A 17,097-nucleotide genomic window follows, 5' to 3' on the forward strand; every position below is an offset into this window, starting at 1 on the left:
CGGGCCCGGGCCCCGGACCTGAATTGCCTAATATTTTTCCAGGACGTCGAATACGGTCTAAGGAAACATATTCACTGCCCTGCCATGATCAAATTATTTTTTTTGGCATTTTACGGCCTTAAAATTGGAATTCCGCGCGAGTCCCAAATTTTCGTGTGCTATAGCCCACGCCTTCCGCCGTGGGCCCGGGACCCGGATTGCCTAAAAATATTTCGGGACATCGAATACGGCCTAAGGAACCATATTCACCGCCCCGCCATGACCAAATTACATTTTTTGGCATTTTACGGCCATAAAACTGGAATTCCGCGCGAGTCCCAAATTTTCGTGTGTTATAGCCCACGCCTTCCGCCGTGGGCCCGGGACCCGTATTGCCTGAAAATTTTCTGGGACGTCGAATACGGTCTATGGAAACATATTCACCACCCCGCCATGATCAAATTATGTTTTTTGGCATTTTACGGCCATAAAATTGGAATTCCGCGCGAGTCCCAAAATTTTGTGTGCTATAGCCCAAGCCATCCGCCGTGGGCCCGGGACCCTGCACCCGGATCGCCTAAAAATATTTCGGGACGTCGAATACGGCCTAAGGAACCATATTCACTACCCCGCCATGACCAAATTACATTTTTTGGCATTTTACGGCCATAAAATTGGAATTCCGCGCGAGTCCCAAATTTTCGTGTGCTATAGCCCACGCCTTCCGCCGTGGGCCCGGGACCCAGGACCCGAATTGCATAAAATTTTTCCGGGACGTCGAATACGGTATAAGGAAACATATTCACCGCCCCGCCATGATCAAATTATGTTTTTTGGCATTTTGCGGCCATAAAACTGGAATTCCGCGCGAGTCCCAAATTTTCGTGTGCTATTGCCCACGCCTTCCGCCGTGGGCCCGGGCCCCGGACCTGAATTGCCTAAAATTTTTCCAGGACGTCGAATACGGTCTAAGGAAACATATTCACTGCCCTGCCATGATCAAATTATGTTTTTTGGCATTTTACGGCTATCAAATTGGAATTCCGCGTGAGTCCCAAATTTTTGTGTGCTATAGCCCACGCCTTCTGCCATGGGCCCGGGACCCGAATTGCCTAAAAATTTTCTGGGACATCGAATACGGTCTATGGAAACATATTCACCACCCCGCCATGATGAAATTATGTTTTTTGGCATTTTACGGCCATAAAATTGGAATTCCGCGCGAGTCCCAACTTTTTGTGTGCTATAGCCCACGCCTTCTGCCATGGGCCCGGGACCCCGGATCCGGAGTGCCTAAAATTTTTCCGGGATGTCAAATACGGCCTAAGGAACCATATTCACTGCCCCGCCATGACCAAATTATGTTTTTTGGCATTTTACGGCCATAAAACTGGAATTCCGCGCGAGTCCCAAATTTTCGTGTGCTATAGCCCACGCCTTCCGCCGTGGGCCCGGGACCCCGCACCCGGATCGCCTAAAAATATTTCGGGACATCGAATACGGCCTAAGGAACCATATTCACCGCCCCGCCATGACCAAATTACATTTTTTGGCATTTGACAGCCATAAAACTGGAATTCCGCGCGAGTCCCAAATTTTCGTGTGCTATAGCCCACGCCTTCCGCCGTGGGCCCGGGACCCGAATTGCCTAAAATTTTCTGGGACGTCGAATACGGTCTATGGAAACATATTCACCACCCCGCCATGATCAAATTATGTTTTTTGGCATTTTACGGCCATAAAATTGGAATTCCGCGCGAGTCCCAAAATTTTGTGTGCTATAGCCCACGCCTTCTGCCATGGGCCCGGGACCCCTGATTCGGAGTGCTTAAAATTTTTCCGGGATGTCAAATACGGCCTAAGGAACCATATTCACAGCCCCGCCATGACCAAATTACATTTTTTGGCATTTTACGGCCATAAAATTGGAATTCCGCGCGAGTCCCAAATTTTCGTGTGCTATAGCCCACGCCTTCCGCCGTGGGCCCGGGACCCAGGACCCGAATTGCATAAAATTTTTCCGGGACGTCGAATACGGTATAAGGAAACATATTCACCGCCCCGCCATGATCAAATTATGTTTTTTGGCATTTTGCGGCCATAAAACTGGAATTCCGCGCGAGTCCCAAATTTTCGTATGCTATAGCCCACGCCTTCCGCCGTGGGCCCGGGCCCCGGACCTGAATTGCCTAAAATTTTTCCGGGACGTCGAATACGGTCTAAGGAAATATATTCACTGCCCTGCCATGATCAAATTATGTTTTTTGGCATTTTACGGCCATAAAATTGGAATTCCGCGCGAGTCCCAAATTTTTGTGTGCTATAGCCCACGCCATCTGCCATGGGCCCGGGACCCCGGATCCGGAGTGCCTAAAATTTTTCCGGGATGTCAAATACGGCCTAAGGAACCATATTCACTGCCCCGCCATGACCAAATTATGTTTTTTGGCATTTTACGGCCATAAAACTGGAATTCCGCGCGAGTCCCAAATTTTCGTGTGCTATAGCCCACGCTTTCCGCCGTGGGCCCGGGACCCCGCACCCGGATCGCCTAAAAATATTTCGGGACATCGAATACGGCCTAAGGAACCATATTCACCGCCCCGCCATGACCAAATTACATTTTTCGGCATTTTACGGCCATAAAACTGGAATTCCGCGCGAGTCCCAAATTTTCGTGTGCTATAGCCCACGCCTTCCGCCGTGGGCCCGGGACCCGTATTGCCTGAAAATTTTCTGGGACGTCGAATACGGTCTATGGAAACATATTCACCACCCCGCCATGATCAAATTATGTTTTTTGGCATTTTACGGCCATAAAATTGGAATTCCGCGCGAGTCCCAAAATTTTGTGTGCTATAGCCCACGCCTTCTGCCATGGGCCCGGGACCCCTGATTCGGAGTGCTTAAAATTTTTCCGGGATGTCAAATACGGCCTAAGGAACCATATTCACAGCCCCGCCATGACCAAATTACATTTTTTGGCATTTTACGGCCATAAAATTGGAATTCCGCGCGAGTCCCAAATTTTCGTGTGCTATAGCCCACGCCTTCCGCCGTGGGCCCGGGACCCAGGACCCAATTGCATAAAATTTTTCCGGGACGTCGAATACGGTATAAGGAAACATATTCACCGCCCCGCCATGATCAAATTATGTTTTTTGGCATTTTGCGGCCATAAAACTAGAATTCCGCGCGAGTCCCAAATTTTCGTATGCTATAGCCCACGCCTTCCGCCGTGGGCCCGGGCCCCGGACCTGAATTGCCTAAAATTTTTCCGGGACGTCGAATACGGTCTAAGGAAATATATTCACTGCCCTGCCATGATCAAATTATGTTTTTTGGCATTTTACGGCCATAAAATTGGAATTCCGCGCGAGTCCCAAATTTTTGTGTGCTATAGCCCACGCCATCTGCCATGGGCCCGGGACCCCGGATCCGGAGTGCCTAAAATTTTTCCGGGATGTCAAATACGGCCTAAGGAACCATATTCACTGCCCCGCCATGACCAAATTATGTTTTTTGGCATTTTACGGCCATAAAACTGGAATTCCGCGCGAGTCCCAAATTTTCGTGTGCTATAGCCCACGCTTTCCGCCGTGGGCCCGGGACCCCGCACCCGGATCGCCTAAAAATATTTCGGGACATCGAATACGGCCTAAGGAACCATATTCACCGCCCCGCCATGACCAAATTACATTTTTCGGCATTTTACGGCCATAAAACTGGAATTCCGCGCGAGTCCCAAATTTTCGTGTGCTATAGCCCACGCCTTCTGCCATGGGCCCGGGACCCGTATTGCCTGAAAATTTTCTGGGACGTCGAATACGGTCTATGGAAACATATTCACCACCCCTCCATGATCAAATTATGTTTTTTGGCATTTTACGGCCATAAAATTGGAATTCCGCGCGAGTCCCAAAATTTTGTGTGCTATAGCCCAAGCCATCCGCCGTGGGCCCGGGACCCTGCACCCGGATCGCCTAAAAATATTTCGGGACGTCGAATACGGCCTAAGGAACCATATTCACTACCCCGCCATGACCAAATTACATTTTTTGGCATTTTACGGCCATAAAATTGGAATTCCGCGCGAGTCCCAAATTTTCGTGTGCTATAGCCCACGCCTTCCGCCGTGGGCCCGGGACCCAGGACCCGAATTGCATAAAATTTTTCCGGGACGTCGAATACGGTATAAGGAAACATATTCACCGCCCCGCCATGATCAAATTATGTTTTTTGGCATTTTACGGCCATAAAATTGGAATTCCGCGCGAGTCCCAAAATTTTGTGTGCTATAGCCCACGCCTTCTGCCATGGGCCCGGGCCCCGGATCCGGAGTGCTTAAAATTTTTCCGGGATGTCAAATACGGTCTAAGGAAATATATTCACTGCCCTGCCATGATCAAATTATGTTTTTTGGCATTTTACGGCCATAAAATTGGAATTCCGCGCGAGTCCCAAATTTTCGTGTGCTATAGCCCACGCTTTCCGCCGTGGGCCCGGGACCCCGCACCCGGATCGCCTAAAAATATTTCGGGACATCGAATACGGCCTAAGGAACCATATTCACCGCCCCGCCATGACCAAATTACATTTTTCGGCATTTTACGGCCATAAAACTGGAATTCCGCGCGAGTCCCAAATTTTCGTGTGCTATAGCCCACGCCTTCCGCCGTGGGCCCGGGACCCGTATTGCCTGAAAATTTTCTGGGACGTCGAATACGGTCTATGGAAACATATTCACCACCCCGCCATGATCAAATTATGTTTTTTGGCATTTTACGGCCATAAAATTGGAATTCTGCGCGAGTCCCAAATTTTCGTATGCTTTAGCCCACGCCTTCCGCCGTGGGCCCGGGCCCCGGACCTGAATTGCCTAAAATTTTTCCGGGACGTCGAATACGGTCTAAGGAAATATATTCACTGCCCTGCCATGATCAAATTATGTTTTTTGGCATTTTACGGCCATAAAATTGGAATTCCGCGCGAGTCCCAAATTTTTGTGTGCTATAGCCCACGCCATCTGCCATGGGCCCGGGACCCCGGATCCGGAGTGCCTAAAATTTTTCCGGGATGTCAAATACGGCCTAAGGAACCATATTCACTGCCCCGCCATGACCAAATTATGTTTTTTGGCATTTTACGGCCATAAAACTGGAATTCCGCGCGAGTCCCAAATTTTCGTGTGCTATAGCCCACGCTTTCCGCCGTGGGCCCGGGACCCCGCACCCGGATCGCCTAAAAATATTTCGGGACATCGAATACGGCCTAAGGAACCATATTCACCGCCCCGCCATGACCAAATTACATTTTTCGGCATTTTACGGCCATAAAACTGGAATTCCGCGCGAGTCCCAAATTTTCGTGTGCTATAGCCCACGCCTTCCGCCGTGGGCCCGGGACCCGTATTGCCTGAAAATTTTCTGGGACGTCGAATACGGTCTATGGAAACATATTCACCACCCCGCCATGATCAAATTATGTTTTTTGGCATTTTACGGCCATAAAATTGGAATTCTGCGCAAGTCCCAAAATTTTGTGTGCTATAGCCCACGCCTTCTGCCATGGGCCCGGGACCCCTGATCCGGAGTGCTTAAAATTTTTCCGGGATGTCAAATACGGCCTAAGGAACCATATTCATAGCCCCGCCATGACCAAATTACATTTTATGGCATTTTACGGCCATAAAATTGGAATTCCGCGCGAGTCCCAAATTTTCGTGTGCTATAGCCCACGCCTTCCGCCGTGGGCCCGGGACCCAGGACCCGAATTGCATAAAATTTTTCCGGGACGTCGAATACGGTATAAGGAAACATATTCACCGCCCCGCCATGATCAAATTATGTTTTTTGGCATTTTACGGCCATAAAATTGGAATTCCGCGCGAGTCCCAAAATTTTGTGTGCTATAGCCCACGCCTTCTGCCATGGGCCCGGGACCCCTGATCCGGAGTGCTTAAAATTTTTCCGGGATGTCAAATACGGCCTAAGGAACCATATTCACTGCCCTGCCATGATCAAATTATGTTTTTTGGCATTTTACGGCCATAAAATTGGAATTCCGCGCGAGTCCCAAATTTTCGTGTGCTATAGCCCACGCTTTCCGCCGTGGGCCCGGGACCCCGCACCCGGATCGCCTAAAAATATTTCGGGACATCGAATACGGCCTAAGGAACCATATTCACCGCCCCGCCATGACCAAATTACATTTTTCGGCATTTTACGGCCATAAAACTGGAATTCCGCGCGAGTCCCAAATTTTCGTGTGCTATAGCCCACGCCTTCCGCCGTGGGCCCGGGACCCGTATTGCCTGAAAATTTTCTGGGACGTCGAATACGGTCTATGGAAACATATTCACCACCCCGCCATGATCAAATTATGTTTTTTGGCATTTTACGGCCATAAAATTGGAATTCCGCGCGAGTCCCAAAATTTTGTGTGCTATAGCCCACGCCTTCTGCCATGGGCCAGGGACCCCGGATCCGGAGTGCCTAAAATTTTTCCGGGATGTCAAATACGGCCTAAGGAACTATATTCACTGCCCCACCATGACCAAATTATGTTTTTTGGCATTTTACTGCCATAAAACTGGAATTTCGCGCGAGTCCAAAATTTTCGTGTGCTATAGCCCACGCCTTCCGCCGTGGGCCCGAGACCCCGCACCCGGATCGCCTAAAAATATTTCGGGACATCGAATACGGCCTAAGGAACCATATTCACCGCCCCGCCATGACCAAATTACATTTTTTGGCATTTTACAGCCATAAAACTGGAATTCCGCGCGAGTCCCAAATTTTCGTGTGCTATAGCCCACGCCTTCCGCCGTGGGCCCGGGACCCGAATTGCCTTAAAATTTTCTGGGACGTCGAATACGGTCTATGGAAACATATTCACCACCCCGCCATGATCAAATTATGTTTTTTGGCATTTTACGGCCATAAAATTGGAATTCCGCGCGAGTCCCAAAATTTTGTGTGCTATAGCCCACGCCTTCTGCCATGGGCCCGGGACCCCTGATCCGGAGTGCTTAAAATTTTTCCGGGATGTCAAATACGGCCTAAGGAACCATATTCACTGCCCCGCCATGACCAAATTACATTTTTTGGCATTTTACGGCCATAAAATTGGAATTCCGCGCGAGTCCCAAATTTTCGTGTGCTATAGCCCACGCCTTCCGCCGTGGGCCCGGGACCCGTATTGCCTGAAAATTTTCTGGGACGTCGAATACGGTCTATGGAAACATATTCACCACCCCGCCATGATCAAATTATGTTTTTTGGCATTTTACGGCCATAAAATTGGAATTCTGCGCAAGTCCCAAAATTTTGTGTGCTATAGCCCACGCCTTCTGCCATGGGCCCGGGACCCCTGATTCGGAGTGCTTAAAATTTTTCCGGGATGTCAAATACGGCCTAAGGAACCATATTCACAGCCCCGCCATGACCAAATTACATTTTATGGCATTTTACGGCCATAAAATTGGAATTCCGCGCGAGTCCCAAATTTTCGTGTGCTATAGCCCACGCCTTCCGCCGTGGGCCCGGGACCCAGGACCCGAATTGCATAAAATTTTTCCGGGACGTCGAATACGGTATAAGGAAACATATTCACCGCCCCGCCATGATCAAATTATGTTTTTTGGCATTTTACGGCCATAAAATTGGAATTCCGCGCGAGTCCCAAATTTTCGTGTGCTATAGCCCACGCTTTCCGCCGTGGGCCCGGGACCCCGCACCCGGATCGCCTAAAAATATTTCGGGACATCGAATACGGCCTAAGGAACCATATTCACCGCCCCGCCATGACCAAATTACATTTTTCGGCATTTTACGGCCATAAAACTGGAATTCCGCGCGAGTCCCAAATTTTCGTGTGCTATAGCCCACGCCTTCCGCCGTGGGCCCGGGACCCGTATTGCCTGAAAATTTTCGGGACATCGAATACGGCCTAAGGAACCATATTCACCGCCCCGCCATGATCAAATTATGTTTTTTGGCATTTTACGGCCATAAAATTGGAATTCCGCGCGAGTCCCAAAATTTTGTGTGCTATAGCCCACGCCTTCTGCCATGGGCCCGGGCCCCGGATCCGGAGTGCTTAAAATTTTTCCGGGATGTCAAATACGGTCTAAGGAAATATATTCACTGCCCTGCCATGATCAAATTATGTTTTTTGGCATTTTACGGCCATAAAATTGGAATTCCGCGCGAGTCCCAAATTTTCGTGTGCTATAGCCCACGCTTTCCGCCGTGGGCCCGGGACCCCGCACCCGGATCGCCTAAAAATATTTCGGGACATCGAATACGGCCTAAGGAACCATATTCACCGCCCCGCCATGACCAAATTACATTTTTCGGCATTTTACGGCCATAAAACTGGAATTCCGCGCGAGTCCCAAATTTTCGTGTGCTATAGCCCACGCCTTCCGCCGTGGGCCCGGGACCCGTATTGCCTGAAAATTTTCTGGGACGTCGAATACGGTCTATGGAAACATATTCACCACCCCGCCATGATCAAATTATGTTTTTTGGCATTTTACGGCCATAAAATTGGAATTCTGCGCGAGTCCCAAATTTTCGTATGCTTTAGCCCACGCCTTCCGCCGTGGGCCCGGGCCCCGGACCTGAATTGCCTAAAATTTTTCCGGGACGTCGAATACGGTCTAAGGAAATATATTCACTGCCCTGCCATGATCAAATTATGTTTTTTGGCATTTTACGGCCATAAAATTGGAATTCCGCGCGAGTCCCAAATTTTTGTGTGCTATAGCCCACGCCATCTGCCATGGGCCCGGGACCCCGGATCCGGAGTGCCTAAAATTTTTCCGGGATGTCAAATACGGCCTAAGGAACCATATTCACTGCCCCGCCATGACCAAATTATGTTTTTTGGCATTTTACGGCCATAAAACTGGAATTCCGCGCGAGTCCCAAATTTTCGTGTGCTATAGCCCACGCTTTCCGCCGTGGGCCCGGGACCCCGCACCCGGATCGCCTAAAAATATTTCGGGACATCGAATACGGCCTAAGGAACCATATTCACCGCCCCGCCATGACCAAATTACATTTTTCGGCATTTTACGGCCATAAAACTGGAATTCCGCGCGAGTCCCAAATTTTCGTGTGCTATAGCCCACGCCTTCCGCCGTGGGCCCGGGACCCGTATTGCCTGAAAATTTTCTGGGACGTCGAATACGGTCTATGGAAACATATTCACCACCCCGCCATGATCAAATTATGTTTTTTGGCATTTTACGGCCATAAAATTGGAATTCTGCGCAAGTCCCAAAATTTTGTGTGCTATAGCCCACGCCTTCTGCCATGGGCCCGGGACCCCTGATCCGGAGTGCTTAAAATTTTTCCGGGATGTCAAATACGGCCTAAGGAACCATATTCATAGCCCCGCCATGACCAAATTACATTTTATGGCATTTTACGGCCATAAAATTGGAATTCCGCGCGAGTCCCAAATTTTCGTGTGCTATAGCCCACGCCTTCCGCCGTGGGCCCGGGACCCAGGACCCGAATTGCATAAAATTTTTCCGGGACGTCGAATACGGTATAAGGAAACATATTCACCGCCCCGCCATGATCAAATTATGTTTTTTGGCATTTTACGGCCATAAAATTGGAATTCCGCGCGAGTCCCAAAATTTTGTGTGCTATAGCCCACGCCTTCTGCCATGGGCCCGGGACCCCTGATCCGGAGTGCTTAAAATTTTTCCGGGATGTCAAATACGGCCTAAGGAACCATATTCACTGCCCTGCCATGATCAAATTATGTTTTTTGGCATTTTACGGCCATAAAATTGGAATTCCGCGCGAGTCCCAAATTTTCGTGTGCTATAGCCCACGCTTTCCGCCGTGGGCCCGGGACCCCGCACCCGGATCGCCTAAAAATATTTCGGGACATCGAATACGGCCTAAGGAACCATATTCACCGCCCCGCCATGACCAAATTACATTTTTCGGCATTTTACGGCCATAAAACTGGAATTCCGCGCGAGTCCCAAATTTTCGTGTGCTATAGCCCACGCCTTCCGCCGTGGGCCCGGGACCCGTATTGCCTGAAAATTTTCTGGGACGTCGAATACGGTCTATGGAAACATATTCACCACCCCGCCATGATCAAATTATGTTTTTTGGCATTTTACGGCCATAAAATTGGAATTCCGCGCGAGTCCCAAAATTTTGTGTGCTATAGCCCACGCCTTCTGCCATGGGCCAGGGACCCCGGATCCGGAGTGCCTAAAATTTTTCCGGGATGTCAAATACGGCCTAAGGAACTATATTCACTGCCCCACCATGACCAAATTATGTTTTTTGGCATTTTACTGCCATAAAACTGGAATTTCGCGCGAGTCCAAAATTTTCGTGTGCTATAGCCCACGCCTTCCGCCGTGGGCCCGAGACCCCGCACCCGGATCGCCTAAAAATATTTCGGGACATCGAATACGGCCTAAGGAACCATATTCACCGCCCCGCCATGACCAAATTACATTTTTTGGCATTTTACAGCCATAAAACTGGAATTCCGCGCGAGTCCCAAATTTTCGTGTGCTATAGCCCACGCCTTCCGCCGTGGGCCCGGGACCCGAATTGCCTTAAAATTTTCTGGGACGTCGAATACGGTCTATGGAAACATATTCACCACCCCGCCATGATCAAATTATGTTTTTTGGCATTTTACGGCCATAAAATTGGAATTCCGCGCGAGTCCCAAAATTTTGTGTGCTATAGCCCACGCCTTCTGCCATGGGCCCGGGACCCCTGATCCGGAGTGCTTAAAATTTTTCCGGGATGTCAAATACGGCCTAAGGAACCATATTCACTGCCCCGCCATGACCAAATTACATTTTTTGGCATTTTACGGCCATAAAATTGGAATTCCGCGCGAGTCCCAAATTTTCGTGTGCTATAGCCCACGCCTTCCGCCGTGGGCCCGGGACCCGTATTGCCTGAAAATTTTCTGGGACGTCGAATACGGTCTATGGAAACATATTCACCACCCCGCCATGATCAAATTATGTTTTTTGGCATTTTACGGCCATAAAATTGGAATTCTGCGCAAGTCCCAAAATTTTGTGTGCTATAGCCCACGCCTTCTGCCATGGGCCCGGGACCCCTGATTCGGAGTGCTTAAAATTTTTCCGGGATGTCAAATACGGCCTAAGGAACCATATTCACAGCCCCGCCATGACCAAATTACATTTTATGGCATTTTACGGCCATAAAATTGGAATTCCGCGCGAGTCCCAAATTTTCGTGTGCTATAGCCCACGCCTTCCGCCGTGGGCCCGGGACCCAGGACCCGAATTGCATAAAATTTTTCCGGGACGTCGAATACGGTATAAGGAAACATATTCACCGCCCCGCCATGATCAAATTATGTTTTTTGGCATTTTACGGCCATAAAATTGGAATTCCGCGCGAGTCCCAAATTTTCGTGTGCTATAGCCCACGCTTTCCGCCGTGGGCCCGGGACCCCGCACCCGGATCGCCTAAAAATATTTCGGGACATCGAATACGGCCTAAGGAACCATATTCACCGCCCCGCCATGACCAAATTACATTTTTCGGCATTTTACGGCCATAAAACTGGAATTCCGCGCGAGTCCCAAATTTTCGTGTGCTATAGCCCACGCCTTCCGCCGTGGGCCCGGGACCCGTATTGCCTGAAAATTTTCTGGGACGTCGAATACGGTCTATGGAAACATATTCACCACCCCGCCATGATCAAATTATGTTTTTTGGCATTTTACGGCCATAAAATTGGAATTCCGCGCGAGTCCCAAAATTTTGTGTGCTATAGCCCACGCCTTCTGCCATGGGCCAGGGACCCCGGATCCGGAGTGCCTAAAATTTTTCCGGGATGTCAAATACGGCCTAAGGAACTATATTCACTGCCCCACCATGACCAAATTATGTTTTTTGGCATTTTACTGCCATAAAACTGGAATTTCGCGCGAGTCCAAAATTTTCGTGTGCTATAGCCCACGCCTTCCGCCGTGGGCCCGAGACCCCGCACCCGGATCGCCTAAAAATATTTCGGGACATCGAATACGGCCTAAGGAACCATATTCACCGCCCCGCCATGACCAAATTACATTTTTTGGCATTTTACAGCCATAAAACTGGAATTCCGCGCGAGTCCCAAATTTTCGTGTGCTATAGCCCACGCCTTCCGCCGTGGGCCCGGGACCCGAATTGCCTTAAAATTTTCTGGGACGTCGAATACGGTCTATGGAAACATATTCACCACCCCGCCATGATCAAATTATGTTTTTTGGCATTTTACGGCCATAAAATTGGAATTCCGCGCGAGTCCCAAAATTTTGTGTGCTATAGCCCACGCCTTCTGCCATGGGCCCGGGACCCCTGATCCGGAGTGCTTAAAATTTTTCCGGGATGTCAAAATACGGCCTAAGGAACCATATTCACTGCCCCGCCATGACCAAATTACATTTTTTGGCATTTTACGGCCATAAAATTGGAATTCCGCGCGAGTCCCAAATTTTCGTGTGCTATAGCCCACGCCTTCCGCCGTGGGCCCGGGACCCAGGACCCAATTGCATAAAATTTTTCCGGGACGTCGAATACGGTATAAGGAAACATATTCACCGCCCCGCCATGATCAAATTATGTTTTTTGGCATTTTGCGGCCATAAAACTGGAATTCCGCGCGATTCCCAAATTTTCGTATGCTATAGCCCACGCCTTCCGCCGTGGGCCCGGGCCCCGGACCTGAATTGCCTAAAATTTTTCCGGGACGTCGAATACGGTCTAAGGAAATATATTCACTGCCCTTCCATGATCAAATTATGTTTTTTGGCATTTTACGGCCATAAAATTGGAATTCCGCGCGAGTCCCAAATTTTTGTGTGCTATAGCCCACGCCTTCTGCCATGGGCCCGGGACCCCTGATCCGGAGTGCTTAAAATTTTTCCGGGATGTAAAATACGGCCTAAGGAACCATATTCACTGCCCCGCCATGACCAAATTACATTTTTTGGCATTTTACGGCCATAAAATTGGAATTCCGCGCGAGTCCCAAATTTTCGTGTGCTATAGCCCACGCCTTCCGCCGTGGGCCCGGGACCCAGGACCCAATTGCATAAAATTTTTCCGGGACGTCGAATACGGTATAAGGAAACATATTCACCGCCCCGCCATGATCAAATTATGTTTTTTGGCATTTTGCGGCCATAAAACTGGAATTCCGCGCGATTCCCAAATTTTCGTATGCTATAGCCCACGCCTTCCGCCGTGGGCCCGGGCCCCGGACCTGAATTGCCTAAAATTTTTCCGGGACGTCGAATACGGTCTAAGGAAATATATTCACTGCCCTTCCATGATCAAATTATGTTTTTTGGCATTTTACGGCCATAAAATTGGAATTCCGCGCGAGTCCCAAATTTTTGTGTGCTATAGCCCACGCCATCTGCCATGGGCCCGGGACCCCGGATCCGGAGTGCCTAAAATTTTTCCGGGATGTCAAATACGGCCTAAGGAACCATATTCACTGCCCCGCCATGACCAAATTATGTTTTTTGGCATTTTACGGCCATAAAACTGGAATTCCGCGCGAGTCCCAAATTTTCGTGTGCTATAGCCCACGCTTTCCGCCGTGGGCCCGGGACCCCGCACCCGGATCGCCTAAAAATATTTCGGGACATCGAATACGGCCTAAGGAACCATATTCACCGCCCCGCCATGACCAAATTACATTTTTCGGCATTTTACGGCCATAAAACTGGAATTCCGCGCGAGTCCCAAATTTTCGTGTGCTATAGCCCACGCTTTCCGCCGTGGGCCCGGGACCCCGCACCCGGATCGCCTAAAAATATTTCGGGACATCGAATACGGCCTAAGGAACCATATTCACCGCCCCGCCATGACCAAATTACATTTTTCGGCATTTTACGGCCATAAAACTGGAATTCCGCGCGAGTCCCAAATTTTCGTGTGCTATAGCCCACGCCTTCCGCCGTGGGCCCGGGACCCGTATTGCCTGAAAATTTTCTGGGACGTCGAATACGGTCTATGGAAACATATTCACCACCCCGCCATGATCAAATTATGTTTTTTGGCATTTTACGGCCATAAAATTGGAATTCCGCGCGAGTCCCAAAATTTTGTGTGCTATAGCCCACGCCTTCTGCCATGGGCCAGGGACCCCGGATCCGGAGTGCCTAAAATTTTTCCGGGATGTCAAATACGGCCTAAGGAACTATATTCACTGCCCCACCATGACCAAATTATGTTTTTTGGCATTTTACTGCCATAAAACTGGAATTTCGCGCGAGTCCAAAATTTTCGTGTGCTATAGCCCACGCCTTCCGCCGTGGGCCCGAGACCCCGCACCCGGATCGCCTAAAAATATTTCGGGACATCGAATACGGCCTAAGGAACCATATTCACCGCCCCGCCATGACCAAATTACATTTTTTGGCATTTTACAGCCATAAAACTGGAATTCCGCGCGAGTCCCAAATTTTCGTGTGCTATAGCCCACGCCTTCCGCCGTGGGCCCGGGACCCGAATTGCCTTAAAATTTTCTGGGACGTCGAATACGGTCTATGGAAACATATTCACCACCCCGCCATGATCAAATTATGTTTTTTGGCATTTTACGGCCATAAAATTGGAATTCCGCGCGAGTCCCAAAATTTTGTGTGCTATAGCCCACGCCTTCTGCCATGGGCCCGGGACCCCTGATCCGGAGTGCTTAAAATTTTTCCGGGATGTCAAAATACGGCCTAAGGAACCATATTCACTGCCCCGCCATGACCAAATTACATTTTTTGGCATTTTACGGCCATAAAATTGGAATTCCGCGCGAGTCCCAAATTTTCGTGTGCTATAGCCCACGCCTTCCGCCGTGGGCCCGGGACCCAGGACCCAATTGCATAAAATTTTTCCGGGACGTCGAATACGGTATAAGGAAACATATTCACCGCCCCGCCATGATCAAATTATGTTTTTTGGCATTTTGCGGCCATAAAACTGGAATTCCACGCGAGTCCCAAATTTTCGTATGCTATAGCCCACGCCTTCCGCCGTGGGCCCGGGCCCCGGACCTGAATTGCCTAAAATTTTTCCGGGACGTCGAATACGGTCTAAGGAAATATATTCACTGCCCTGCCATGATCAAATTATGTTTTTTGGCATTTTACGGCCATAAAATTGGAATTCCGCGCGAGTCCCAAATTTTTGTGTGCTATAGCCCACGCCATCTGCCATGGGCCCGGGACCCCGGATCCGGAGTGCCTAAAATTTTTCCGGGATGTCAAATACGGCCTAAGGAACCATATTCACTGCCCCGCCATGACCAAATTATGTTTTTTGGCATTTTACGGCCATAAAACTGGAATTCCGCGCGAGTCCCAAATTTTCGTGTGCTATAGCCCACGCTTTCCGCCGTGGGCCCGGGACCCCGCACCCGGATCGCCTAAAAATATTTCGGGACATCGAATACGGCCTAAGGAACCATATTCACCGCCCCGCCATGACCAAATTACATTTTTCGGCATTTTACGGCCATAAAACTGGAATTCCGCGCGAGTCCCAAATTTTCGTGTGCTATAGCCCACGCTTTCCGCCGTGGGCCCGGGACCCCGCACCCGGATCGCCTAAAAATATTTCGGGACATCGAATACGGCCTAAGGAACCATATTCACCGCCCCGCCATGACCAAATTACATTTTTCGGCATTTTACGGCCATAAAACTGGAATTCCGCGCGAGTCCCAAATTTTCGTGTGCTATAGCCCACGCCTTCCGCCGTGGGCCCGGGACCCGTATTGCCTGAAAATTTTCTGGGACGTCGAATACGGTCTATGGAAACATATTCACCACCCCGCCATGATCAAATTATGTTTTTTGGCATTTTACGGCCATAAAATTGGAATTCCGCGCGAGTCCCAAAATTTTGTGTGCTATAGCCCACGCCTTCTGCCATGGGCCAGGGACCCCGGATCCGGAGTGCCTAAAATTTTTCCGGGATGTCAAATACGGCCTAAGGAACTATATTCACTGCCCCACCATGACCAAATTATGTTTTTTGGCATTTTACTGCCATAAAACTGGAATTTCGCGCGAGTCCAAAATTTTCGTGTGCTATAGCCCACGCCTTCCGCCGTGGGCCCGAGACCCCGCACCCGGATCGCCTAAAAATATTTCGGGACATCGAATACGGCCTAAGGAACCATATTCACCGCCCCGCCATGACCAAATTACATTTTTTGGCATTTTACAGCCATAAAACTGGAATTCCGCGCGAGTCCCAAATTTTCGTGTGCTATAGCCCACGCCTTCCGCCGTGGGCCCGGGACCCGAATTGCCTTAAAATTTTCTGGGACGTCGAATACGGTCTATGGAAACATATTCACCACCCCGCCATGATCAAATTATGTTTTTTGGCATTTTACGGCCATAAAATTGGAATTCCGCGCGAGTCCCAAAATTTTGTGTGCTATAGCCCACGCCTTCTGCCATGGGCCCGGGACCCCTGATCCGGAGTGCTTAAAATTTTTCCGGGATGTCAAAATACGGCCTAAGGAACCATATTCACTGCCCCGCCATGACCAAATTACATTTTTTGGCATTTTACGGCCATAAAATTGGAATTCCGCGCGAGTCCCAAATTTTCGTGTGCTATAGCCCACGCCTTCCGCCGTGGGCCCGGGACCCAGGACCCAATTGCATAAAATTTTTCCGGGACGTCGAATACGGTATAAGGAAACATATTCACCGCCCCGCCATGATCAAATTATGTTTTTTGGCATTTTGCGGCCATAAAACTGGAATTCCACGCGATTCCCAAATTTTCGTATGCTATAGCCCACGCCTTCCGCCGTGGGCCCGGGCCCCGGACCTGAATTGCCTAAAATTTTTCCGGGACGTCGAATACGGTCTAAGGAAATATATTCACTGCCCTGCCATGATCAAATTATGTTTTTTGGCATTTTACGGCCATAAAATTGGAATTCCGCGCGAGTCCCAAATTTTTGTGTGCTATAGCCCACGCCATCTGCCATGGGCCCGGGACCCCGGATCCGGAGTGCCTAAAATTTTTCCGGGATGTCAAATACGGCCTAAGGAACCATATTCACTGC

Source organism: Nicotiana sylvestris, chromosome 10, assembly GCF_000393655.2.
Source record: "Nicotiana sylvestris chromosome 10, ASM39365v2, whole genome shotgun sequence".
Taxonomy (NCBI): Eukaryota; Viridiplantae; Streptophyta; class Magnoliopsida; order Solanales; family Solanaceae; genus Nicotiana; species Nicotiana sylvestris.